Source organism: Podarcis filfolensis (genome assembly GCF_964270895.1).
Source record: "Podarcis filfolensis genome assembly, chromosome: 3".
Taxonomy (NCBI): Eukaryota; Metazoa; Chordata; class Lepidosauria; order Squamata; family Lacertidae; genus Podarcis; species Podarcis filfolensis.
This window is the reverse complement of record NC_139606.1, coordinates 96,252,690-96,278,213: the sequence shown is the minus strand read 5'-3', so window position 1 is coordinate 96,278,213 and position 25,524 is coordinate 96,252,690. Positions and strand designations below refer to the sequence as shown.

The following is a 25,524-nucleotide window of genomic DNA, read 5'->3' as shown; positions in this document are numbered from 1 at the left end:
TATAATTTTTATTGGTTTTTGCACATGTTTTCCAAACATAACATCCCATCTTATACAATATAACAAACCTTTGGCTATCACAGCCTAGGACTTCCGTCAACCTCGACTGATGGTTTTTTAACTTTCTGATTTTGCATTTTATTTTAATAGTTATTGCTATAAAATCCAAATCCTAAATAAACTCCTTCTTAGTCCTTTTTCGAAATAATTCATATAGTTCTCCTTACAAAACTTCTTGCAACCCTACAAGCGATGTCAATTGATTACAATTGTCTTTCAAATATATCATAAATTTCTTCCAATCTTTCAGGAAACTCTGGTCTTGCTGATTCTGAATTTTTCCAGTTAATTTTTCCAACTCAGCATAGTCCATCAGTTTCATCTGCCACTCTTCTTTTGTTGGTAGTTCTTCTTGCTTCCATCGTTGTCGCATATAAAAACAATTTTTTATCATGCTTGTAAATTTCTTTGCCTACTATACCAAGTAAAAGGGCTTCTGGGTTTTTTTGCAAATGTCTATTTCAACATTTTTTAAATCTCATTATAAATCATTTCCCAGAAGTCCTTTACTTTCTTGCATTCCCACCACATATGATAAAAGGTACCTTCTTTTTCCTTACATTCCCAGCATTTGTTATTTGTCTTTTACATTTTAGCTAATTTCACTGGTGTTATATACCATCTGTACATCATTTTCATTATATTTCCCTTTAAAGCGGGATTTGCAGACAATTTGTATGTGCCATTTCACATAAATAGCTGCAAACTGAGAGATAACCGCTGTAATCTAAATAGTAATACAATACAGCTCTTTATGGGTGATGTCAAAGTCTCTGCTCTCCCTTCTTACAGTTCTTTATCTTTAAACCAGGCTTGAAATGGACAGTCTTTCAAATAGAGGACTTCCTTCAAATAAATGGACCATCCTCTGCCAGGCCTTAACATACGAGACGCTATGAAATAGAGGACTGTCCTCTGATAGCCCTTCAAGTAGAGGACACCTTCAAATAGAGGACTGTCCTCTATTAGTCCTTCAAATAAAGGACTAACCTCTGTCAAGCCGAGTACAGGATGCCTTGAAACAGAGGACTGCTCTCTGAAAGCCCTTCAAACACAGGACTGTCCTCTGACAACCCGGCAAAGAGGCCAAACCTCTGTAAAGTAGCACACATGGTCAGCCCTACTCCTCTGTAGTATCATTGTTTCTCTTTCCAATCACCGTAACCTGGTTGTATTTCTAGACTCCTTTAAGGTACAAACGCAGCGTGTGTGTGTTTAAAAAAGAAATGCACACCTAATTTATCTTCCTACACTCCTAGCTCTCCAGATTGGAAGAAAATGCTTCCATTGTGAGCAAGGGTGTGTGAAATGAGACCCGTTGCTAAGCCAATGCTTGGAGGGTTGGCGAACCTAACGGCCACCAGTCACCTCAGTCATTCTTTTCCCACGAAGAGCCCGAACCTTTAGGAAAGCAACTTGATGTGTTAAGGAACTATTAATTGGCTGACAGTTAATTATTGACAGATTTGGACGACTTTATCTCTCAATCAAAAGCTGGACCTGGACCAAACAGTAGGCAATTTACAGCCAGGAAAGGCAACCTACCCACGTGTCCCTCTATATATATTTTTTTAGCCTGAGTTAAAAGGCTTCTGTTTCTTTGCCCACCTTCTACTGCAAACCCGCCAACTCTCTCACACACAATTCGCACGGCCTGGTATATTTCTCTGAGGCGGAACCGAGCAGAGTGTCAGCTCTTCCGCTGCCATATAGAGCATCCGAACCCTGGCAGCAATTGGTGTGCAAAAGGCTCCGTTGCAGGCAATCCCCTCAGATGAAAGGGGAAAACATGACCAAGAAGGGAAAAGAAAGCAAACAGCCAATTCTCTCCGAAGGAGAGTCCCTGATCTCTTGGCAAACTCCAGGCCGCGTCGAGGTGGCTACCCTGCTTAACCCCACTTGGCAAGGAGCAGGAATTACCAAGGGGGGGATCCATCTGGAGCTGCCTGAGATAAGAGGTGTCCAGTGTTAATAAACAGGCTTCCTCTACACCTCAGCAGGTCCTTCCTTTTCTAAACAGTCCTCCTTTAATGTTGTAAAATGTTTTTTTCCATCTATTCAACAATCACGCCTTTGGTGGTAGAAGAGGAGGAAGGAGGGGGTTTGGACAAGGAGCGGGGAATATTTAAAAGAGCAGTGTGCGAGCCTCATCTGCACTTTACATTTAAAGCAGAACTTTAAAACAGTCCGGGTTCCCCACAAATAATCCTGAGAGTTCTCAGAAGACCCCCCTTCCCCTCACAAGGCTACAGATCCCAGAGCCCTTCTTCCCAGGGAACTCTGGAAATTGTAGTTCTGTGAGGGGAACAGGAGTCTCCTAACAACTTTCAGCACCCTTAACAAATCAGTTCCCAGGATTCTTTGCAGGAAGCCACAACTGTTTCAAGCCCTTTCCATATTCAAAGCCACTCAAATAGTTCTGGGGACTGTGGTTTGTAAAGGGTGCTGAGAACTGTAGCTCTGTGAGGGGTCCCTTGGCAACTCCCAGCAGTCTTAACAAACTATGGTCCCCAAGATTCTTTGGCAGAAAGCCATGGCTGTTGAACTTTTATAAAGGTAAAGGGACCCCTGACCATTAGGTCCAGTTGTGGCCGACTCTGGGGTTGCAGTACTCATCTCGCTTTATTGGCTGAGGGAGCTGGTGCGCAGCTTCCGGGTCATGTGACCAGCATGACTAAGCAGCATGGCGAACCAGAACAGCGCACGGAAACACCGTTTACCTTCCCACCGGAGCGGTACCTATTTATCTACTTGCACTTCATGCTTTCGAACTGCTAGGTTGGCAGGAGCAGGGACTGCGCAACGGGAGCTCACCCCATCCCAGGGATTCGAACCGCCAACCTTCTGATCAGCAAGTCCTAGGCTCTGTGGTTTAACCCACAGTGCCACCCGCATCTCTGTTGAACTTTTATAAGAGTTTTAACTATATGGTGTGGACTTGACCCATGTTTCCAAAGCTGGTGTTTGCCTGCTGGTTCCTTCCAAATACATTTCAGTTCTCCTCAGCATGCTGATGTGTGTGACCTCCTCCACCGCCCACCTCAGTTCCCACTGCCACCCAACACCCAGCGAGGCAAGAAAGGAATTCGAGAAGCACTGTCAACCCTTCGTGCAATATGTGGAAGGACGTACATTTCACGTCCCACCAAAGGGACGCAGCATCCAGCTCCGGTTAATGAATGAGCGAGGTGCCCTTGAAGGTTGCATGTGCCCAACCGAAAGGTCAAGGGACATCTTCAAAACAAAATATTGATTAAAGCAAGTTAAATGTTTTGACTCGAAGGAGACACGAAGGATTAAAAGGAGAAGCCCGAAATGAAGCTGCCCAGATAAGAAAGGGACAGGAAAGGGGGGAGGAATCTACCCACAGACACAAAGGAAATGGTAGAAAACATATCTGAATCAGCTAGTCATCTACTAACAAGCTGTAAAGATTTCCAATGACAAGTTGTCACATTAGTTTAGTGAAACTGAAGCAACACTTATCCCTTTTCCTGTGCTTAATCTCTCCCTGCGGTCCACAGAAACATGCTACTGCGTTTAATAGGATTAGGAGAGTTCACTTTCCCTTCTCCTGAGCTCTTGCCTCTCTTCAACCGCCTCCCCTCCTGCTTTCCATTGGTAATTGTATTTTCACTAGAGCAAGGGTCTTGAATTAAACTGCCTCCTGATAAGCCCCTCCTTTAATTAATCTGTTTCAAGATGCATGCATCCACTTATAAATTTATGGGAGGGGAACAATAAAAAAACACAGATATTTATTTGTAAAAAAATAAATAAATCCACAACTTTGGGAGCACAGGAGTTTTACAATCAAGACTAGGTTACATGAAAAGTCAAATGCCCCTGTAGAGATCTGGTAGATCATCCAGCAAAATTTCACTCAAGACCCTACACAACTTCACAGGACGGTAACCTGAAAATTGACATATTCTGCCATCGCCCACACACTGTGGAATGTCTTTCCACCTACCATACATAAAGCATCATCTATCACTTGCTTTAGATGTCCTGTGAATATATTGTGGTTGTTTTGTTTTTCCCATGAGATTGAACCCTGTTATTTCTCAATTCCCGTTTTTACCTGTTCCTGTTTTTACCTGTTTTACATATATATAATTCTGTTTTACTACTTTTATTACAGTTTTACTGTGTTTACATTATTTTTGTATACTCACTTAGGGATGTGTGTGTGTGTGTGTGTGTGTGTCAAGAAATGCTTTTAAATAAATAAAGATCTATCCACATGTATTTTTTCAACATTAAGGCTGATGATTTGTGCTTGATTCATCATTTGCCTTTTAACTATATTAAGTACAGTCATACCACATGTTACGTTTGCTTCAGGTTGAACATTTTCAGGTTGCGTCCCACGGTGACCCGGAAGTACCAGAAATGGTTACTTCCGGGTTTTGCCGCTTGTGCATGCACAGATGCACAAAATGACATCACGCGCATGCGCAGAAGCGGCAAATTGCAACCCGTACATGCACAGACGCAGGTTGTGTTTTGCTCATGTTGCGAACGGGGCTCCGGAATGGATCCCGTTCGCAACCAGAGGTACCACTGTAGTCTGTTAAATTTTAACCAACCGGCACATGACCAGGAAAACATGTCATGTGCATAAAGTGGTCTATGGTGGTTGGGGCTGATGGGAGTGGTAATCCAAAATGTCCGGAATGTGCCAGGTAGGCAAAGGCTAGCTTATTACAACATGTGAACCCATGATCTCATAGCTAACTCCTAGGTGCCACTCCATAACTGCTTGGACCCATGTGTATGGATTACTCATGGCTTGCATTCACACACACAGCTCAACCCAGCATTATTGATCATCAACCACTCAAGAAATCCAGGGAATGATGGCGATACCAAACTTAACTGTGTGATCTGAGGCTGTAGGTTATCTTCCTTTGTAGGTGGTGAGCTTTCATGTGGCTACTGAATCCATCCTTTGTGTCCACCTCATGGCAGCCCAACCTTATCTTGCCCAGGGCAACCCAAAGCGACTTACAACCAACCAACCAAACAAACAAACAAACAATAAATGCCAGCTAGATACATTAAAACTAAGAGGAAAGAAAAATACATTAAAGGCATCCCACCTACTTCTAAAAGACCACAAATAATTAAAGGCCAAAGGCCTAGTTAAAGAAGAAAGTTTTTGCCTAAATACATGTAATAAAGGCACCAAACGAGGCTCCCTGCGGAGAACATTCATAAGGTTGCCAAATTTCAAAAAGTAAAAACCAGAACACCCAAAAAGTTGTTGAACTTTTTTTCCTAGAAAACCACCGAAATTACTGAGCTTGTCGAACAACCCCAGAAAAGCCCGTTCTCATGTCGCAGCCTCCAGGCTTCTCACAGAAAAGAGATACACAAAGAAGGACCTCAGATTATGACCACAGGGTCCAAGTCAGTTCATACAGGGAACTGACAGTCCTGGAGGTATTGCAGTCCTGAGCCATTTAAGGCTTTATAGGTCAAAACCAGCACTTTGAATTAGGGCACAGAAACTAATTGGCAGCCAGTGCGGTGAGACCAAGCTTGGCGTTATATGCTCAAACCCATGTCTATTGCCATTGCAGAAGAAGACAGCCATTTCGCTACCACATTGCCTCTCGCTCCCTTTTGCCTGTTTTCCCTCTCTTTCGCTCCAATGAGAAACAAGGCCAGATGCAGGACAGCATTCGATTCAAGAGGCCTCCTTTCTAAGTGGCAGGCAGGCTTCCATTATACCTCAACGGTTGTGGTGTTTGCCCTCCTACTGGGTTCATAAGGAAAGGGTTAACTAATTGTAAAATGACTAACCAATGGGAACCCAAGGGGAGGAATTAGAGTTAGGGGGGGTTGAGAAGTTAGTCTGGAGTTAGAGAAGAGACGGAGTTGGTCTAGTCTGATGTGAGAAAGTGAGAGAATCTGTTAAAAGGAGTCAGTCAAACAGTTGAGATAATCAGTCAGAAGGTATTAGGAAGGTATAGGCCGGTAAAGAAACTAAAGTTAAGAAACTGACAAGAATATTATCTGAGATACCATAAACTTGTTAATGCTTATAAAATACCTCGGGTTACATACGCTTCAGGTTACAGACTCCGCTAACCCAGAAATAGTACCTCGGGTTAAAAACTTTGCTTCAGGATGAGAACAGAAATTGGGTGGCGGCGGCACAGCAGCAGGGGGAGGCCCCATTAGCTAAAGTGGTGCTTCAGGTTAAGAACAGTTTCAGGTTAAGAATGGACCTCCGGAACGAATTAAGTATGTAACCAGAGGTACCACTGTAAACCTGTTTATTTGGTTCAATTTTAATAACTGTCCGGACTCCATGTGTACCCGAGAGAAACGGGTTGGTGGCAGCAGGGAAGCGAGCACAGTGGTGGCACAGGGATCAATAGACCGTCAAACGTCTGGGGACCCTGTTCTCTGGGACACCGGTTCTCTGTGATGGCCCTGTCCAGGCCACCTCTTCTGTGCTCAGACATTGCAGTGGTGGTGATGGTGGGGCATTGCTGCAGAGAGGTCGCTCCCAGTCCATTGCAAAAGCACGGCAATCTCAAAGCTTCTCCAGAGTGTCTTTGAAAGGCTGGGCGGCTGAGCAGGGGTAGCAGCCACACAAGGAAGGAATTCAAGTGTCTCTCATCTGCTCAAGCTTCCACGTACACTTCGGCACCCTCATACCTCAGCCCCTGTTAGCACTCCAAGCAATAAGAGGAGACAAAACATGTCATCTCTATGCAGTCTGAGTAGGTGTTTTGAGACGGAACTTCTCTTTGGCTCCCTGGCTGCAGTTGTCCTTTTGCGTTGCAGCGGTCTGTTTTCCAAGGATCCAAACCTCAAGGGTAAGGCTGGGTGATTCTGTCAATTTTGCTTTTCTTTCAGTTTCTCATTTCCCCAATGTTAAATTCAGTTCACCACATTAGTTTGAGGGGTAGGGGTGGGGAATTCAGATCCCCGTGAAAATTCACCAGCGTTTTAGCACCAATTTCTCGTACACATTTTGGTAATAATAATAATAATAATAATAATAATAATAATAATAATAATTTATACCCCGCCCATCTGGCTGGGTTTCCCCAGCTACTCTGGTGGCTTCCAACAAAATATTAAAATAAAATAATTCATCAAATATTAAAAACTTCCCTAAACATGCAAAATTGCATGGTATGCAATTTTCTCCAATATAATCCATTTCTGCATGCTCTTTTCATGAACATATGTGTTTATATGCACATTTTACCCAACTGTATGTATTTCTGTACATGTGACTTGGCCAGAGAACTGACTTGCAGAATTCATTTCAAAGGGCAGCTGTGTTTTCGTTTACACGGTGTTTCATAATTTGCGAATTGGGTCAGTTCGCCTTTAAATGCGAACTGGATCAAATTTCTCCCCCATACCTTCGGCAGGGAAGCATTTGTGTTAATGGTAATGAATAACATCTACCTGAGCAACATAATTATTCATTAGACTGTTATGATATACCATTTCCCACCTGTTTTAACACAGGCTTCGGGGGACAATGAATCTGGAATAAGCTTATGTTCCTGTCTATTTGCAGAAATAGGCCTCTCATTCTTAAAACAAACAAATAAATAAAGTGTCCTGGATTTTGCTTCAGTATACTTACGTACAGGATGGTGAACCCTCAGTTCAGCGAGGCCTGATCCAGTTCCCCCTAAGCATTTTTTTCTGCACCCCTCCCCATGAGTCAACCAATTTTGGTAGCAATGACAAAAATTAAAGTAACATTACATATACACATAGTACTGTGTTGAGTAGAGCAATCCACTTGCATTTTGGTCATCAGATTGCTCATTTGATGAGCAGAGAGGGTATGATAAGCCTCTCCTCTGTTGATCTGCATAGATCAGCTGAGAGGGGGGTGGCTCTCTGTCTGGGGGTGGGCCTGCCTCTGCATATGTGTTTGTGTGCTCATATGTGTTTGTGCACACATGTATGCATGAGTATCTGTAAAATGAGGCCTGCTTCATAAGCCACCATAGGCTAAAAGAGTGACAGTCCAGAAAGTTGGAATCAGTTGAGTGACACCATATTGTCCTGCAGTGACCGTGCAGTGTGGCACTTTCTGGATATACTGGTGCTTGTGTTTACTTCTGATTCAGCCTGTGAAGTCAAGAAACTGGACAAGTCTGATCTGGACAGCTGCAAATTCATCATCCTATGAAGACAATTGATTGCCATAAAAACCAAAGAGGTCCAAAGAGGAAAAGAGGTGGGAAGGTTAACATTTTTCCTTTGGTCTGTTTTTGCAATCAGAATTGGCTCTGACCCACCCACAAGTGTTGTTGTTGTTAGTTAGTTAGTTAGTTGTTGGTTGTTATGTTAAATTTATATAGCCATTTGATTTCTCACAAAATGATTGGGTTGAATACAACCTGCCCATTTTGTCTCCTAACTTTTCCTCCTATGAAGGATAAGGGAATGGGGGAAGAACTTGATTTAGTCAACTTTGCCTGCCGTTGACGGGCTGTTCTTTGCTCCGGCTCCACCTAGTGGTGGCCTCCCGGTCTTCTTCCCTACCAGTTCCAACACACGCTAAGAAGTACCGCCGGGTGGGTTTCAGGTTATGAGGTCCCACGGGGTTCCATCTTATCTCCCATGCTTTTCAAACATCATCATGAAACTGCTGAGTGAGATTATTCAGAGGCTTGGGGTGAGTTGCCATTAGTACACTGATGATGCCCAGTTCTCAATTTCCTCAGATTCGAGTCAGAAAGAGAAAGTTCTGTTGAGTAATGGACTGTATAAAGGCCAATAAAGTCATACCTCAGGTTACAGCCGCTTCAGGTTCCGTTTTTTTCGGGTTACAGACCGCCGAAACCCAGAAGTACCAGAACGGGTTACTTCCGGGTTTTGGCGGTAAATCACGCTTTGTGCATGCGCAGAAGCGCAGAATTGCAATCCACACGTGCACAGACACACAGACGCGGGTTGCGAATGTGCATCCTACATGGATCACGTTCGCAACCCGAGCGTCCACTGTAACCTGAAGCTCAACTCAGAAAAGGTGGTGGTTCTGGGTGCCCGAGCAGGAAATATTAAATATGTAATAATTAATATTTTTATTTCTGGTGTATTTTATTAATTTTATATGCAAGCAGCCCTGAGAGCTTTAGCAGAAGGGTGGCAAACATTTTTTTCCTAAATAAGTAATAGAAAGTGAAAGGTGCTTCGTTGTAATGAGAGACAGGAACTGCTTAACTGTGTATGTGTGTGTATGTTTAATTTAGACAATCTAAAGTCTTAGTACTATGTTGGTTCCCCCAGAACTTTGGAAAATTTACTAAGAATTTGATTATTTATTCTATGGAACTCAAGAGAGTTATGCTAAAGCCCCTCAAATGACTTACCCTCAAGTAATTTTATTGAAGTTACTGATACTACTCTAGAAGAAAGAAATATGACACTTGAAGGCTGAACCCATTCTGGATGACACTCTAAACAAACTTACCTCATTTAAACCTTTACTTTCAAAAAGATTGGAAACCAACAGTGGCTTCAGGACTCGAAAACCTTGCCCAGGTATCCTAGCGTGCTCCTCAGTAGTTGCCCATTGCACAAAGTTATTTTAAATCATTTATTCAATGAGCTGGCAGCTTGCCATTCCTAAACAGCCTCTTTCTGTACCACTAACTGGCAGGGAAATTCAGTGTGCGGCGGACAACTGCATACGTACTGTACCTGCTGCAATTCTTTTCAAGAAGTAATGTGGGATTCAATACAGCACAACCTTGCTTTAAATCCTTTATTTTAGAAGGCAATCTCTCAACTGAATCATGGCTAGCTTGGGGGAAGCCTAGGCAGGCAGACAGACAGGCCATTGCTAGTTTGGGGTGGATTTCAATAGGTAAAGGTAAAGAGACCTCTGACAGTTAAGTCCAGTCACGAATGACTCTGGGGTTGCGGCACTCATCTCGCTTTGCAGGCCAAGGGAGCTGACGTTTGTCTGCCTCTCCTGGTATGTCCCACAGAGGAACTTACGGTCTGCAGATAAAAACATCTTGAAGGTCCCAGGCCACAGAGAGGTTAGGCTGGCCTCAACTAGAGCCAGGGCTTTCTCGGCTGCGGCTCCAATCTGGTGGAACGCTCTGTCACAAGAGACTAGGGCCCTGCGGGACCTGACATCTTTCCGCAGGGCCTGCAAGACAGAGCTGCTCCACCAGGCCTTTGGTCAGGGCGCAGCCTGACTCCCTCCTCTGGCAATCTGCACAGAATTTTGCTTAACAGTTGCCATCAATTTGATTTTAATTAATTTTTATAATGAAATGTTTTTAGAATGTTGGATTATTTGATTGTTGTTAGCCGCCCTGAGCCCGGCTTCGGCTGGGGAGGGCGGGATATAAATAAAATTTATTATTATTATTATTATTATTATTCCACAAACAGTTTTTCCGGGTCATGTGGCCAGCATGACTAAACCGCTTCTGGCAAAGCCAGAGCAGCGCACGGAAATGCTGTTAACCTTCCCGCCAGAGTGGTACCTATTTATCTACTTGCACTGCGTGCTTTCAAACTGCTAGGAAGAGAGCAGCTGGGACCGAACAACGGCAGCTCAACCCATCACGGGGCCTCGAACCACTGACCTTCCGATCAGCAAGTCCAAGCGGCACAGTGGTTTAAACCACAGCGCCACCCACATCCCATAACATACCTGCAATTTCAGGTTGTTCAATTGAAGTTTTATTTAGCACTCTTGCACAACAACCCCACCCCCAAAATCAGACTTTTTCAGTAAGAAATGTAACCGGGAAATGCACTGTAAAGTGTAAGCTATCAATTGCTTGATAACAACGTTGTATAACCTCACCTGAAACTAGTCTGAATGAATACTCAAGAAAAAGCTGGCATCGTCTAACCTCCCCACAAACTTTGTGCAGAGAGATCAATATCTGGAAATGACAATGGAGAGATAGAGAGACCGAGTCCACCAGACCCAAGTTTAAATCTGTTGTAAAGAGGCATTTCAATAATGGCTTCTGGAAAAGAACATCTGCTACCACAGAATATTCAGCAATACCATATTTGCCTCTATCTAACATGATGAAGAGAACAGAAGACTTGGCCAAATGATGCACAACAGAGTGCCAGTCAATACCCGTAACCATTACATTTCTCCGGAGAATCTACCTTTCTATGAATGACAGCCTTCAGATTGTGTTGCTGCTTTGCTACAGCAGACAAAGCAGATCCCCTCCGATTCTATTAGGAAATCAGGTCTCTCCTCCACCCTCAGAAAAATCAGGGTCAGCGGGTGGAGGGAGAGAGAAGTGTGTGGGATTAAATCCGATCGAGAAGCTGAGTCCTGCTACTTATGTTATTAATATGGCACAAATCACACTAGAAATATCTCCACAGAGAGCTTTTTTAAGGCAGGGAGCAGGTATACCAGTAAAAGATGTTTGGGTCACAAGTCAATTGCACCCCATATTTAAGTTCCTTGGGCTCATATTGAGGATCACAGTATAGGTATATTTGTGAAATCTTAGATTTACTTCCTGGACGCACCAGCAAAAGAACCGACCTGTACTCTTTCTTCTTCCTCCCTCTCCTCCTCTTCTTCTTCGACATAGTTCACACTTCTTTGATACATGAGATAATCAGAAAGTAGAATGGAAGATCAAGAAGTCTTTTGAGGGAAGATTGGCATTCTTCTTTTCAAATGTGGGGGAAGGGGACAAGCATAGGGTAGCCATTAGCACATTCCCCCCGCCCCTGGCCAGGAAATAAATAGGCAAAACAGAGAGCAGAAGAGGGTGCCAAATTATATTTGCATATGCGAATATATATGCAGAGGTGCACATTTGGAAATAACTTATCATTTCAGTACAAATTCAGTGCAGTTCACCATAATGGGAAGAGTGTGTCCAGGTGACTTGTACGTCTTTTCAGTCTGTTGTCCAGTGCTATCTGCAGATGGGCAATTAATTTCAAGTCATATTTGAGAAGCCAACTTATAAGGGTTATCGTTCTGGGTTTTCTTGTTTGTAACTGGTTTTTATTGCTTTATTGGTGTTTTGGCCATTTTGACCAGCATGTGATTGTCCTAAAGAGTAGTATACAAGCTTTTAAAATAATAATAAAGAATAATAAAAGAATAAGAATCTCAAGACCCCTGCTCTTCTTGGGGTTCGTTGACTTTAAACTAGACTTGATCCAGACTGATCATCAGTGGTAGATGGGAACCCCTCTTCAGTCAAGCAAAGCTAAAACGTTGCAGCCCTCCCTATTTCAAAGTTTTTCCTGTTTCAGACTTGTTAGTTCATAGAATCATAGAATTGTAGAGTTGGAAGAGACCCTGAGGATCATCTAGTCCAACCCTCTGCAATGCAGGAACATGCAGCTGCCCCATATGGGGATTGAACCTGCAACCTTGGTACTGTATTCTCAGCCCTATGCTCCAACCAACTGAGCTATCCAGTCATTCCCCCTTTGGTTCAATTCCCAGATGTGCCCATTCTCCTATACCAGCGGTTCTCAACCTGTGGGTCCCCAGATGTTGTTGGACTACAACTCCTATCATCCCTGAGCTCTGGCCTCGCTAGCTAGGGGTGATGGGAGTTGTAGTTCAACAACATCTGGGGACCCACAGGTTGAGAAAGGCTGTCCTATAGGGACCATACACAGGAACACAAGACAAGCTGTGCTGGATTAGGCCAATGGCCATCTACTCCAGCCTTCTCTTCTCACAGTGGCCAGTGCAACAGCACTCAGCCCACATGATTTCCAGCAATGGGTATTCATTCAGAGGCATAGGGCCTCTGACAGTGGAGGTAGGACATAATCATCATGTCTAGTAGCTTTTAGGGAAACTCAATGCCAGAGCACATTCCCCCCCCCCCCCACTACAGAAGGTAGGCTCAGTCTTTAGCATCTCCAGTTAAAAGGATCAGGGTACCAGAGGATGTGAAGGACCTCTGCCTGAGACCCTGGATAGCTGTCTCCAGGTATTTACTAGATGGGCAGTCTGACTTGACATGTGGAAGCTTCCTATGTTCCTTATAATTGCCATAGAGAAGCCAAAGAGCCAAAGGGCCAAAGATTACCCCCATGCTTCTCTATCAGAACTCTCCTCAACCTGCACTGCCTCCCCAACCACACCTGCTCTCCCCAGACCACATCTTTCTCTCACCAACCCCTCTTTGAGAGTGCAAATGGTGTGTGACCACCCCCATGCCACACATGTCCGCATGGGACTCTTCACTAAGCAGAAAAGAAAGCTGAAGTAATTCATTCACAGAACATTAGAAAGCGAAAGCTGGTCTCAGGTACCAACAGAGAGCGAGCTATTTGCGATGTTCTCTCTAAGCTGTATATCCACAGCAAAGCCTTAAATTAGTGTAATAGTCATTCTTTCTGCACCTACCAAAAGGCTCATGGCAAACCGTAGTTCTGAAAAGGGGTTAGCAGCAATCCCAACGAGAAATTTCTTCACACCTTTACAAAAATCTAGTTTCTTGGATTCTTTGGGGGAAATCACAACAGCAAAATTGGTTTACAGGTAAAATGCTATTGGTAAAATCTCTACTAGATTATGTGTTAGCCTGCTGGGGAGTACCAATATCTAGTCAGCTTAGTGCCTTTCATATACAGTACAGTAAAATTGTGAACTTTTAACAACTTCCAAGGTAAGCATCATTTAAAGTTCCTCTACAGGTAGTTTTCCTTTTAGGAAGTCTTTTTTTATTCTTCCTTATTCCAGGTGATAATGAAACATGAGAAATAATTTCAATAGAGAAATCAAGATCGGCTTTATTATTCCAATCCCAAAAGCTTTTCCAGATATGAGCTCTGAGGTTCACCATCAGTTTCAGGGTTGTAGCATAACTATTCCCACCATCAGTCAGATGGAATAATGAACTAGATGCAGATCAGGTTCAAGTGTTTTTAACAAATTACATTGCATGCAGAAGTTTGCAAATCATAGATTTGAGAGGTGGTGTATTTTTTTTATTTTCCTTAGGATGCAGCACTTCTGTCCCAGTTCCCAGGCTATATTATTAGAAATAGTATCTATTCATTTCCTGGCCTTTTCCACAGAAGATCCTTTTTTTTTTTTTTAAAGGGCATTGCTTTTTCTGTATGTAGATAGACCTTTTCTTTTAGTAAAATAAACCGAGATCATTGAGTGTCCTTAATGCCACACAAACACTTGGTGGGCCATCATTCCTCTCAGGAAGCTTCTCCCCCCCCCCAAAAAAAATTTGAATTTCTCCAAAAAGAAAAAGATCACGAAGCTGATGAAACAGGAGCAGAAGGGAGATGGATAAGGATGGGCCAAGTGCAGAACTCTTCAGAATACACGGTGTCCTTCTGGGATTCACTCTTTATCGGCTTGAGTGAAATGACTAGATTCTCTCTAAGCAACATCATCTCTCCATGTGGTTGCCACCATCTGTTAATGTCTTGATTTTTGGAAAGTTTGGTTGCCTGAGGCGAAGCCAGTACTGGCGATATCTCGGGTACCAGTCAATTGTGAATTGCTGTTGCATTGTCATGCTCAAAAATATTCTTCTCCTTCCACATAGACGACCCCACCCAAAGGGCAATATGTGGCAGGGGGACAAGACCTAGGTTCAAACTGCACTTCAACCAAGGATGTTCTTTGCAATTTATCCCTTGGCCCACCCTCCTTCCTCTCCCCACCCAGCACAGCTCCTGCACCTTTAAAAACTACACAGCAGGCAGAAATCCAACAAATCCAGCCCAAAGTAAATAATTTCCTAGCAAAGATAGAAAAAAGCTGCACCTGTTGAATGTCAAGCAATCATCCCCTGCCATGGGACTGAGGGGGAGAGGTGGTCACTCCAGCATGAGCTTGGGCAACTCATTCTTTCTCAGTTTTCCCCATCTGTAAAATGGGCAATACCAATAAATTTAAGTTTGTTGAAGGATCATGGGATAATTATTACTGGGGACCAGATAATGCCCAGAACGATGTCTATGGGGTGGGGGAATATCTTTTCCCCTGTTGTTTAAAAAGGAACAATTGCTACAGAAGTCGAAATGTTGCAATTTTGTCCCATAGGAATGAGAAGTGGGCAGCTGCGTCCGGAAGACAAGTGGAGAATTTGCACGGATTTATGTTTGGTTTTTTAAGTGTGTGCGCGTGGGTATCTTATTTACCGGCTATTGTGAGTTATTGTGGTTTTATTCGGTGGGGAAACGACAGGAGTTTGGGGGTGGGGAGGGGGGGTCCGAGGAGAAGCAGCGCAAACTTTTGGTGCGCGGCGCGCAGCGCGGAGGAGCCGAACTTGGCTCGGGAGAAGCGCTCGTTTTATTTCTGTTTAGACTGGAGCCGTCGGTTAAACAAACAGCGCACTTCAGAGGGGTCACAGCAAAGCAGCCGGGTTCCCGTCAGGGAATTCCTCCTCGCAGCTGCCGCTTTTGCATCGCTTCGCCGCGTGGTCTCCATAATTCCGCCGAGGGGGCGAGGGATGCCCCGAGCCGGTCCTCGGTGGAGCAACCGTCGAGTTTGAGGCGGGGGTGGAGGGAGAGAAAAAGAGGGGGAAAGGAAAATAAACTCTGACAGGCTGCGCGTTAAACCAGGACTGATCGCTTCTCAGTTTGACACAAAGGCCATCAAGCAGCCGCGGGAGTTGGCGCTGACTTTTATGTTGTTTTACAAATAGGATATCTTAAAAAAAAAAATTTTAAACCATCGGGGGTGGGGGTGGCGAGGGGAGACAAAGGGAGCACCTCGAAGCCGTCGCAAGTTATAAAACCGGCGAGGCGCTCATGGGGTCTCCATTACCTGGAGCCACAAGTCCAGGAAGAACTCGAGAGCCAAAGGTAAGGGAATTTTTATTTCATTTATTTATTTTTTTAAAGCGGAGAAGCAGAAGTTGCCCTGAGAAGAACTGGCTGCTTGGAGTTCAAGGACTCGGGCCTGTTTTTCCCACCGCAGTTTTATGGTTATGACAGGCTCTCCAAGAGGCACTAAAAACGGTAGTTTCCTCTTTTCTGCAGAAGATAAGGAGACGGGAGGGGCGCGCGGGAGACGCCTCGATGGAAAGAAAAAAAAAGGGCGCCTTTGCTTCTCCTTCCGCAACCGAGCGGGTTTTCTCCTCCTCGCCTCCTGACTCTTCTGCCTCACCTAACAGATTAGGAAACAGATGGGAGAGTCGCATCAGATATTCAGGAGTTTTTCTCCAGGGAGAGAGAGAGAGAGAGATTTGAACAAGTAGATGCAAAGGGCTTTGGGGGGGGGAGGTGGGGAGGAGGACACTTTCTGGGTTTCACTCCAGCTGCAACCCCTGCGTCCCAGATCGAGGTTGCTGTGAGAAATCTTGGGGAAAGAGGGGGGTTAGCCCCCTGGATGAAAGGCCGCGAAATGATAGCCTCCCCCCCCCCGTGGACTACAGCCCAGAAGTCCGCAGTAGGAAGGAAGGAAGGGGGCGTGGACCGTTGATAAGGGAGAGTTTTTCTTTCTCGCTCGCCCCCGCCCCCAAATTTCGCTTCCCTCCCGAATTAAGTGCAGGGGACCCCGGGCGATGGGGCCACGACTCAGCCAGTCCTTCTCCCCGAGAGCGTTGCCTTCAAGAACGACTATTGCACACCCCCCCTAACCCGGCTCCACAGTTTTCCCAAGCGAGGGATGTATAACAACACAATCTCTCCCTGTTTCCCCCGTCACGCAGTTGCTCTCTGTCATTTTTCCTTCTCTCGTGTTCTCTCCTTATTTCTTTTTTTAAAAAAAATGTGTTCTCAGATTCGAGTTTCTGATAAGTTTTGGGGGTGTTGTTGTTGCTTTGAATTGTTCCCCCCGCTGTTTTCTTTGGGCGCCCGTCTCTTATCCACAGCAGTTTTCTAGTTTTTCTGGAGCTGGAATGAGAGAGAGGAAGGGATGGAGAAGGGAATGTTGCACGTGCACCAGAGAGCATATACGCAGAATAAACCCCATGCGCCCTAAAGAAATCCCGGAATTAAAAGTTAGAAAGCGACCAGAAAGAGAGCACCAAAATCCTCGCACGCTGCGATCCATTCAAGCAGACTCGGATCTGTGGGCGCGCCAGATTCCTGCGTGTTCTCTCTGTGTGTGTGTTTTAAAAAAAGATTACCTGTGCATCGGCATGGGTTTTTTTCCCCGGGTGCCGTAACTAATGGTGATAAGGTTAGGATTTTAAAATTATGTGTTTAAAATATTTTGCACAGATACCTGTCCGAAAGAAAGTCAGGGGTGGCGTTTTATTTCCCCCCCGCGTATAGGATAAGCAGCGCGCCGTCTTTTCTCAAAGCGGTTTAACTTGCCTGCTCTGATTATTTTTTTTAATATCCCGATAAAGTTAATTTTTTGCTTTCCTTGTGGTACCAGGAATAGACATACCTTCAGTATTAACAGTAGCAGCAACAACAATAAGGCAACCTTTCGAAGAGGGAGCTGGATGAGTTGAATAAACTATCGATAAAAGTGTGGTATGAGTTCGCGGTGGACATACAGATCGTAAATCTGAACTACCGATAGGAGTTTTCAAACAAACTCGGCGATCTGATTGTGTTCCAGAGTTATTGGAAAGAGTTAGTGGTCTCCACCCCACCCCACCTTCCAGTGACTTAAAGCAGGATTTAATTTAAAGCTCTTGAGTTCATGACCTACACATCATGGATACAGGGAGGCTGATCCGAACTTTGGGTGAACGCTTTTTGTTGCGTCTGCACTAAGGAGCCTCTTCACGACCAACAGAAGATTGTATAGCTACAAGACAGGTTAGGAGCAACCGTCAGGTTTACTTCAAGGCTCCAACGCGACTTCCCTTTCCACTTATTTTGTTGTATCACTCCTGGGAGCGGGAGAGAGAGAGAAACATCGATGAACTTCTTTAAATCAGGAGAAAGTGAATTCGTATTGAAGGCTTTGAAGAGGTTTGCAAAAGTGGGAAAAAAGGGAGGGTTGTCCAATTGTTTTAAGTTAGTCACTTGCGCCTTCTGAGTTTTTACGCCGTGCATAGGTTGCTGACACTGGTATTTTGTCTAGATCTAAAGGGCTGTGTGTGTGTGTGTGTGTGAGAGAGAGAGAGAGAGAGAGAGAGTTAGTTTATATATACCGTGATTAAAACTGACCTTTTTGATGCCCCTACTTCTATAGTTTTAAGAGTCTGTCAAAGACCGAGAACCATTTCCTGGCCATTGACAACCGTGATTGCCTGGAATGGATGGAATGAGGGCACCTTGGCTTCGTTCAGTGCAGCTTATCCAATGCCACCACCCCCTCCCTCTCTCCCCGTGCCTAAGCAATGACACACAGTCCAACCCACCACCAACTAAACCGAAGTACTGGCAGTCGAAGGAAAGCTTTACTTTTAACGATTTCGCCTTAGCTGTTTTTGCATCTGGCTGTCCACCTACCACAGAGTTGCTCAAAAGGCGACGAAAGCCCCACCAACTTGAAATCTTAACGAGGCTGTAAAGTTTCTTGGGGTGGGGTGGGGGTGGGGGGTTGGTATCCTCGCTGCACGTTGACATGCCACCTTTCCGCTACGCGAGCGCGTCTTTACGCGCGCACCTGCTTTCTGTGCGCGGATGGATGGCTTAATTGTAATTAGTCCGCAATCCTGAGCACTCTTACGTGGGAATGCCCTACAACCCTGCGTGGGACTCCGAGGACTAGCGTCGGGTGCGGGGCTACACCGATTGCACTCCCTACACACCCCGGTTATCTCTGCCCACCCGCTATAGAAACGCGCGTGGATATTTCCTCGCACCCACCCCTTCCTTTTGAGTCAGGCGCACCTTTCCACGTTCCTTTCTGCAATGTTGTAGCCATACCCCAAACTAAACTGAACAACCAAAGCCAGTTACGTCCAGTAACTGATCTCTGCACCCGGCAAGGCTGAACTCCGCGCCGGGCGCAGACGGCTTGTCCGATGCGCCCTCCTCCAAATTTGGGACGAAAGTCTCCTTCCCATCAGCGACGATGGGGGCCAAGGGGTGGAGAAAGGGGACGGCGAGGTGGGGGCAGCAAGTGGGGGAGACCGATCCCATCCTGTTCCTCCTCCTCCTCCTCCTCCTCCCCCCCCAGCACCCCCACCACCACCCCACGTCTCGCTCTCTTTCCTCCCAAGTTCTCCGCTCGCTATCCCCCTTGAATCCGAAGGAGCCTCCCGATTGGGCGCTGGGCCTGGCGCACGTCACTCAGAGCGTGACGTGTAGTCTTCCTGTTTCCTTCAGCTGTGTCTTAAAGTAAATCTTGTTGTGGTGCGGAGCCCTCAGCTGAGCGAGGCTGCTCTGCTGCCTGCAGAAATAAGAGACAATTACAGGCTGGGAGAGGAGAGCGGCGCAGAAGAGCAGGGTGCTCCTCCTCCCTCCCTCTCTCTCTGTTCTCCCTCTTGCTTTCTCTCTCTCTCTTTCTCTCCTGCACCCTCGCTCATTCTCTCTCTCTCTTTCACACACGCACACTCACGCGCATCTACATACACCCTGGCACGCTCACTCTCACCCTCCCTGGGCCAATTACAATATTCATCAGCGGCAAGATAGCAAGGCTGTGTATTTGTGCGGAGCTTGTGCGCGTTCCCTTCTTGCTCGCTCGCTCGCTCGCTCTCCGTCTCTCTCTCTCTCTTTCTCTCCTTCTATCTAACCGGCAGGGGGAAAAGAGAGAGAGAGAGAGAGGAGGGGGGGGCTCAGTTTCATCGCCTTTGCAACTGAGTAAGTATCTGTCTCCCTTCACTTCTTTTCTCTCTTTTTAAATGGGGGGGGGGTGGCGGGTAAGAGAGATGGTCTTCTTCGACACTGGCACGGGCTTGCTCCAAATGCTGGATCAAGTTGGGGGCAGGGGGTGTGCGCGGTTATTTATTTATTTATCTTCCTTAGGGGAACCTCCCCCCCCAAAAAAACCCTATCATTCTTGCTGATTTCTTCTCCTCGTCCCCCAGTATGAGGTTAATGACGTTAGAGACTAATAAAACCACACTGATAACGGGTTTTTTTTTGCTTTTGCTATGCCCAAAACTCTAAAAGCTTCAGTACAGTCATCGCAATAGTTTGCCCAGTTGGAAAGGATAAGGTTTGATGTTGGAAATGTCTTTCCCCCCTTTCCTGATTGTCTCTCTTCCGTTCTTTCTCCTCTCGACTTTTTTTTTAGCGATGTTTCGTATAAAGGTTTTTATTTTTTTAAAAAAAGGTTGGGAGTGGGGAATGATTCGGCTTTGTATGAGTGTCTTTCCCGAGGCTTCCTTCCTTCCTTCTTCCACCCCCCCCATCGCCCCGCCACCCCTTTCTCTCTCTCCAACTCCTGGTCTGGTCTTTCTTCTTTGTCTTGTTTATTAATCGCTGCCTTTCTTTTTGTCTCCTTCGATTTGCTTATCATTTGCATGCCCCTGACTTCTCATATCTCCCACCCCCCACCTGCTGTATTTATAAATACGCGGAGAGAGGATTTGAGCAGGAGGGGTGGGGGAAATGTATGGGTGTTTGAATACTTCTTTTTTGCGGGGGAGGGAGGACTGAGAAGGACGGGCTGGTGGACGGGAAAGGATGAGCTGGAAGGGTGCTTTAAAAAAAAACAAACCAAAAAACCAGGGGTCAGGTTCTTAGGGCTAAGTTGCAGTCAGACTCACTTTTCCTTGGAGCTCCCGGCTGGGCGTTTTAAGTTAGTTCCGAGGAAATCTATGAAAGGGCTTAATGGGTGGTGGGAAGTTTGATAGGGAGGAGATCCAGAAACGATCAGCGGCACGGTTGCGATCTCCTCCGTGTCTGTTCAAGAGTTCTTGCCTTGCTTGGTTTCTTTTCTCCCTTTCTCTCTCTCGGTGCTGCAAGTTGATCGGCTTGGCTTTGCCCTGCGCGCGTGTGACTTTTCTTTTCGAAAGAACGCTTCATTCTCGAGGAGAATCTCGCCTCTCCGGAGCGCGCTTTCGCTCTTCCTCTCTCCACTCCCGGCCGGCTTCCTCTAGAGGCGTCGCTCCGCAGCACTTGAGCCGAAGTGCTTCCAAAGTCGCGGATCGCGGCGGACTGGGGGTTTTTTGGGGGGTGCGCGCGCGCGATTTGGAGAGGTGGGGGTGCGGAAGGAGGAGAAATCTTTGCCCCGGTAGCGGGACACTTTTCCCTTCCTCGTTTTTTATTTATTCCTAGCTAGTTGGTGGGATTAGCTCAACTTGGCGCACAAACTCAATATGGCAAAGCTCCTCTACCCCTACCGCACCCCCTCCCCCCCTGCCGTGGTAGCGAAGATCTGGCTACAAACGGTGCCTGTCGGACGACTGTGCAAGTGTGTGCCTGGGTAGGGGGTGTGTGCGCGCGCGTAGGGGGGGTACACGTGTATGTCTGGGTGCTTACGTTTCAGCGTGCGCAAATAAAGGGGAAAGAGGTAAAGAGTTGCAAAGAAAAGTGCCCTCCAGCTTGGGAGGCCGTGTCTTCAGAAGAAATAATGCCCGGCAGGTGGAGGGGGCGAGGGGGGTGTCTGGCGATCTGGAGACGGGGAGGGGGGGAGCGAAGCGAGTCCCCAGTTGCAAAGCAGCGACCGAGCAGCAGTTTTGGCTCGCAAGCGGTTGTAACAGCCCCCGGTGGCCTCTTCTAACAAGGGCGGGCTGGCGGCGGCGGGAGAGGCTGCTGGTGCGCTTCTCTTTCTTTGCCTCCGCTTTGGCAAAGCTCTTGAAATTGTCCAAGGGGCGCTTCGCTCCAAGTGCGCATGGGCAGTGCCAGACAGGTGTGTTGTGTCAAGAAAGACAGGTGCAAGTTTCTCTCTCCCTCTCCCCCTCTGTTGATTCTCAGCACAACGACTGTTGATGAATTTATGGCGCTTTGTTAGGAGATGGGTCTCGCTGAGTAAGGGAGGGCGGGGGGGGGGAGAGAGAGAGAGACTTGGACCTCTCCTGACACGCTTGGAGGAGCATGGAAGGGGGAAAGTTGGCATTTGTTTTAATGAACTGGCAGGCTGATGCCATGCCTCTCATCTGCCTGGTTACTTGGAGATTTTATGAGATCACTTGATGGTGCTCCCGGTGGAAACAGAAAGGTCTTCAGTTAGGGAAAGTGCTTGTGAACAGTTTGATCCTGCACATGTCTATTCAGGAGTAAATCCCAATATTTTCAGTGGTAAGTGCGTGTAGGATTGCGGCCTAAGATCAGACATCCTTGATCAGACAGAACCCTTCTAACATATATAGGGAACTCGTAAGTTCCCTAACAACCCATTTCTGGCAATGTTTGCTCAGAAACTAGACCCACGAAAGTCAGTGAGGCTTACTTGAAAAGCAACTGAAGAACTCCCTTTTAAAGTACGTGGGGCTCACTTCTGAGTGAACACGTTTAAGACCTGGCAGTAGGTCTCAAATCTTGAGGATACCTTTCCCATCTCCATCTGAGGACGGATTAGGTGTCGTTTGAGTCCAGAGCATGGATAAGGAAGGACTGAGCCGGCTTAGAATTCAAATAAAATAGATGGAAGGTAGTTTGAGTATTGGAAGAAGAATTGTGAACAGGCTGTTGGATATTACTTTCTAGTACATCAAGTATGAAATGCCCCATATTTGACTTTTATCATTCCTCCCCTAATCATCCCACAAATGCATGCCTCCAAAGCTGTAGGCTTGTAGCCTGCATTTGAATATACACGTACAAAGGATGGAAGTCTGTATGCATCCATTTGAGAACCTGTAATTTCTTCCAAGTTAATGTTGTCTGCTAGGTTAGCGGAGGGCCATGTGGAATGAACTGTTGTATTAAAAATGGAGCACATTGTTTGGTTCTTGTTTCCATTTCCTTGACAGGTCTGACCACTTTTGAAATGGATCTAGTTGCATTTGTATGTGTCTTTGATTATCATTTCTTTTGCTTAATCTGCTATCATGTATTTCATAGGTTACAACCCTGCAAGGCCCTTGTCATTATCCATTTCACCTGCTTTTCCTTCCAAAGCTCATCTCTGGCAAATAAAAAAGTTGCCATTTGAGTTCCACTATTGAACTTTTTAAAATGTTGCTCGTAAGCCCATGTGCTTCACAGATTGCTGACAATGGAGATTGCAGACCACACATTCAAAGCAATGATCTAATACAAAACTTTGAACTGCAGTTCAAAATTGAAAGAAGGCCTCTCTGTCACCATTGGGGATTTATTTTAATGATCAGCTTAAAATTAAATTTGGTATATTTCAGATGGTTGGATGTTGCTATTGGTGCTTTTTTTTTGCAGCACACTTTCCAAGTGCACGAAAGTGTCAGGTGATGGATAACTTAATTGTGCTCTGTTACAAAAGGCTTGAGTGATTTTTTCTGAGTATGTTTTGTGGGTGATTTGAGTCAGTGTTCTGATTGGAGGTTCTATACCTTGATATAACTGAGAAAATCTGGGGTGAAACTACGGTAGGAATAAATGTGCCAGTTTTGATTTCGCTGGAGTGCTGTTTTTTTCTAGTGATTCTTTGAAGCACTGGCTTGTATGGAGAATATGCTGGCATGGCTTTGCCTTTTGTATATTGCTTACCCAAATAGTTTATTCATACGGAGTAACCTTTAGATGCATTCGTATAGGATGGCTCCCTCCCCCCTCAAAAAAGATTTCTAACGCCAACAAAGCAATAAGATAGCAACTCCTTTTCGTCATCAGGACACTTTGTACTTTCTATATTATGTAGGAGTGAAAATGCTAAGCACCTCACAGCAGCTTCTTAATACCTTGCCAGATTGGTCCCCATGTGCCCATGATGCTACACAGTAGTTTTCCTTCCTTCCTTTAACTAAAGATGGGTCCTTAATTTGGTCCTTAATTATTTTTTTTAACATAATGCCTTAATTTAAATGAAGCAGAAAAGAAGTAATTGATGCTAGAAATAACCATTACTTGTACTCCTAAATTCCTTCACAACATTTTAAAAAGATGGAGTATTTGACAGGAATGTGTCATCTATCTTACAAGTACTGAAAACATTGCCATTGGAAAAATGTTAATGTTGTATATCTCCCCCCGCCTTTTGTACTTCTCAGAAGTACAGTAAGGTGACTTAAAGTGGATCTGTACAATATAATGTTCTGTCGACATTTAACAACTTGCGTGTACCGCTGTCATTGTCTTATGCTCCTTAAACTATTATACCTAAACCCAGTGCAGTAAGGACACTTTCATTATCACATATTTCCCCCTTCAAAACATTTTTTTTAGTTACATATGGAATATAATATTTATGGACCGTGGAAGAGAGACAATAACTGAGTTCTGTAAAAAGAACATACAGTTTCGAACTTTGCAGAATGATTTTTTCCCTTTCAAATTTCTCATTCTCCAGTCTTCACCATCGGCAGCTTTGATTGAGAAATTGCACCAGATAATTCTGCGCTTCTTAAAGCAATTGATTTCTTTTACCAAAGTAAAAATGTTGTTCAACTTTTCGCTGTACCTGCTATTTAAATCATTCCCTTTCCCCCAAATCAATCCACTTTAGCCATATGGGAAAGCAGTTTAGTCTACACTATCTAAGGCAATTACTTTGCAGACAAGTCTGTCGACGTTTCTATTTGAGCCATTCTAAACATTTCTGGATTGCACACCTAAGCAAGCTAATGTTTAGGGCGAAGGACTGGGATGCCTTAAGGTTGTATAGTTGACATGGTTTTGGGAAAAAATTGTGTTGTACCTTGTGGGACCTAATCCTCTCCACGGGGTTTTTGTAAACTAAACGCCATGTATTTGCTACACTACGCATAATTTCTCAGTATAGCATATCTGAGTGTTTGAGATGATGGTGAAGTGCAGGAGAGGACAGATTATAGATCAGGAAGGTGTGAGATTATAGATCAGCATGGGACCTCGCTAGAAGAGAACTAAGTCCGGTTTATGATACAGGCCATGGAATTGAGAAAAGGCGCTCTTTGCTTTCCATCTGCGAAAAACAGAGCTCACAATCAAGCCCTACATAATTTGAAGGGTTCAGATAACAGAAGCCTCACCAGGTCACCAGGTGAAGGGTCACTTGTAATGTATATTGAATTCAAAGTATCGTACTGAGCAACAGCATTTGTGTACATCGCAATCAAATTTAGGATTTCACTGATTTCTAGAATTTCATTGATCATGTATTCCAGAACAGAAATCTGTGAAAATCAAAGCAGTTTCCTTCCTCCCCTTAAAAATGAGAAAGGAGTACAGTCTATAAGTTGACCATCAGTTTGTCCTTCCATATATATATATATATATATATATATATATACACGCATGTACGTCTTAATAGGAAAGACTTCATCATATCAAATGTGTGCGCTCTTGCTGACTCAGAATCTCACATTCTGCTGTATGCGGTATTCTGTTTCTCTCAGGATGTCAATTCACGTTGGCAATTTTTTTTTGAAACTAAGAGGTTGAGCCACTGGCATTCTTTGGCTGAAGGGAAAACGCATTTCTCGTCATTTGGGCTGAAAGTTCAAAGCCGGAAATTCTGCTGTCTAAAAGCAGTTGTAGTAAGAGATGGCATCAGCTCAGAGGGTCAATGGGAGCAGAGGGCTAGAGCCCCAGGGAGAGTGG

General features: G+C 45.0%; 1 protein-coding gene across 1 annotated transcript in view; it reads left to right on the top strand.

The window, feature by feature from the left end:
* Nucleotides 1–19,179: 19,179 nt before the first annotated feature.
* The window catches only part of PROX1 (prospero homeobox 1), a 79,562-nt gene continuing 73,217 nt past the window's right edge, over nucleotides 19,180–25,524 (top strand). Inside the window, exon 1 of the mRNA XM_083605103.1 lies at nucleotides 19,180–19,719. The gene's annotated coding sequence lies outside the window, so the exon portion shown is untranslated. The remainder of the gene's footprint in view (nucleotides 19,720–25,524) is intronic.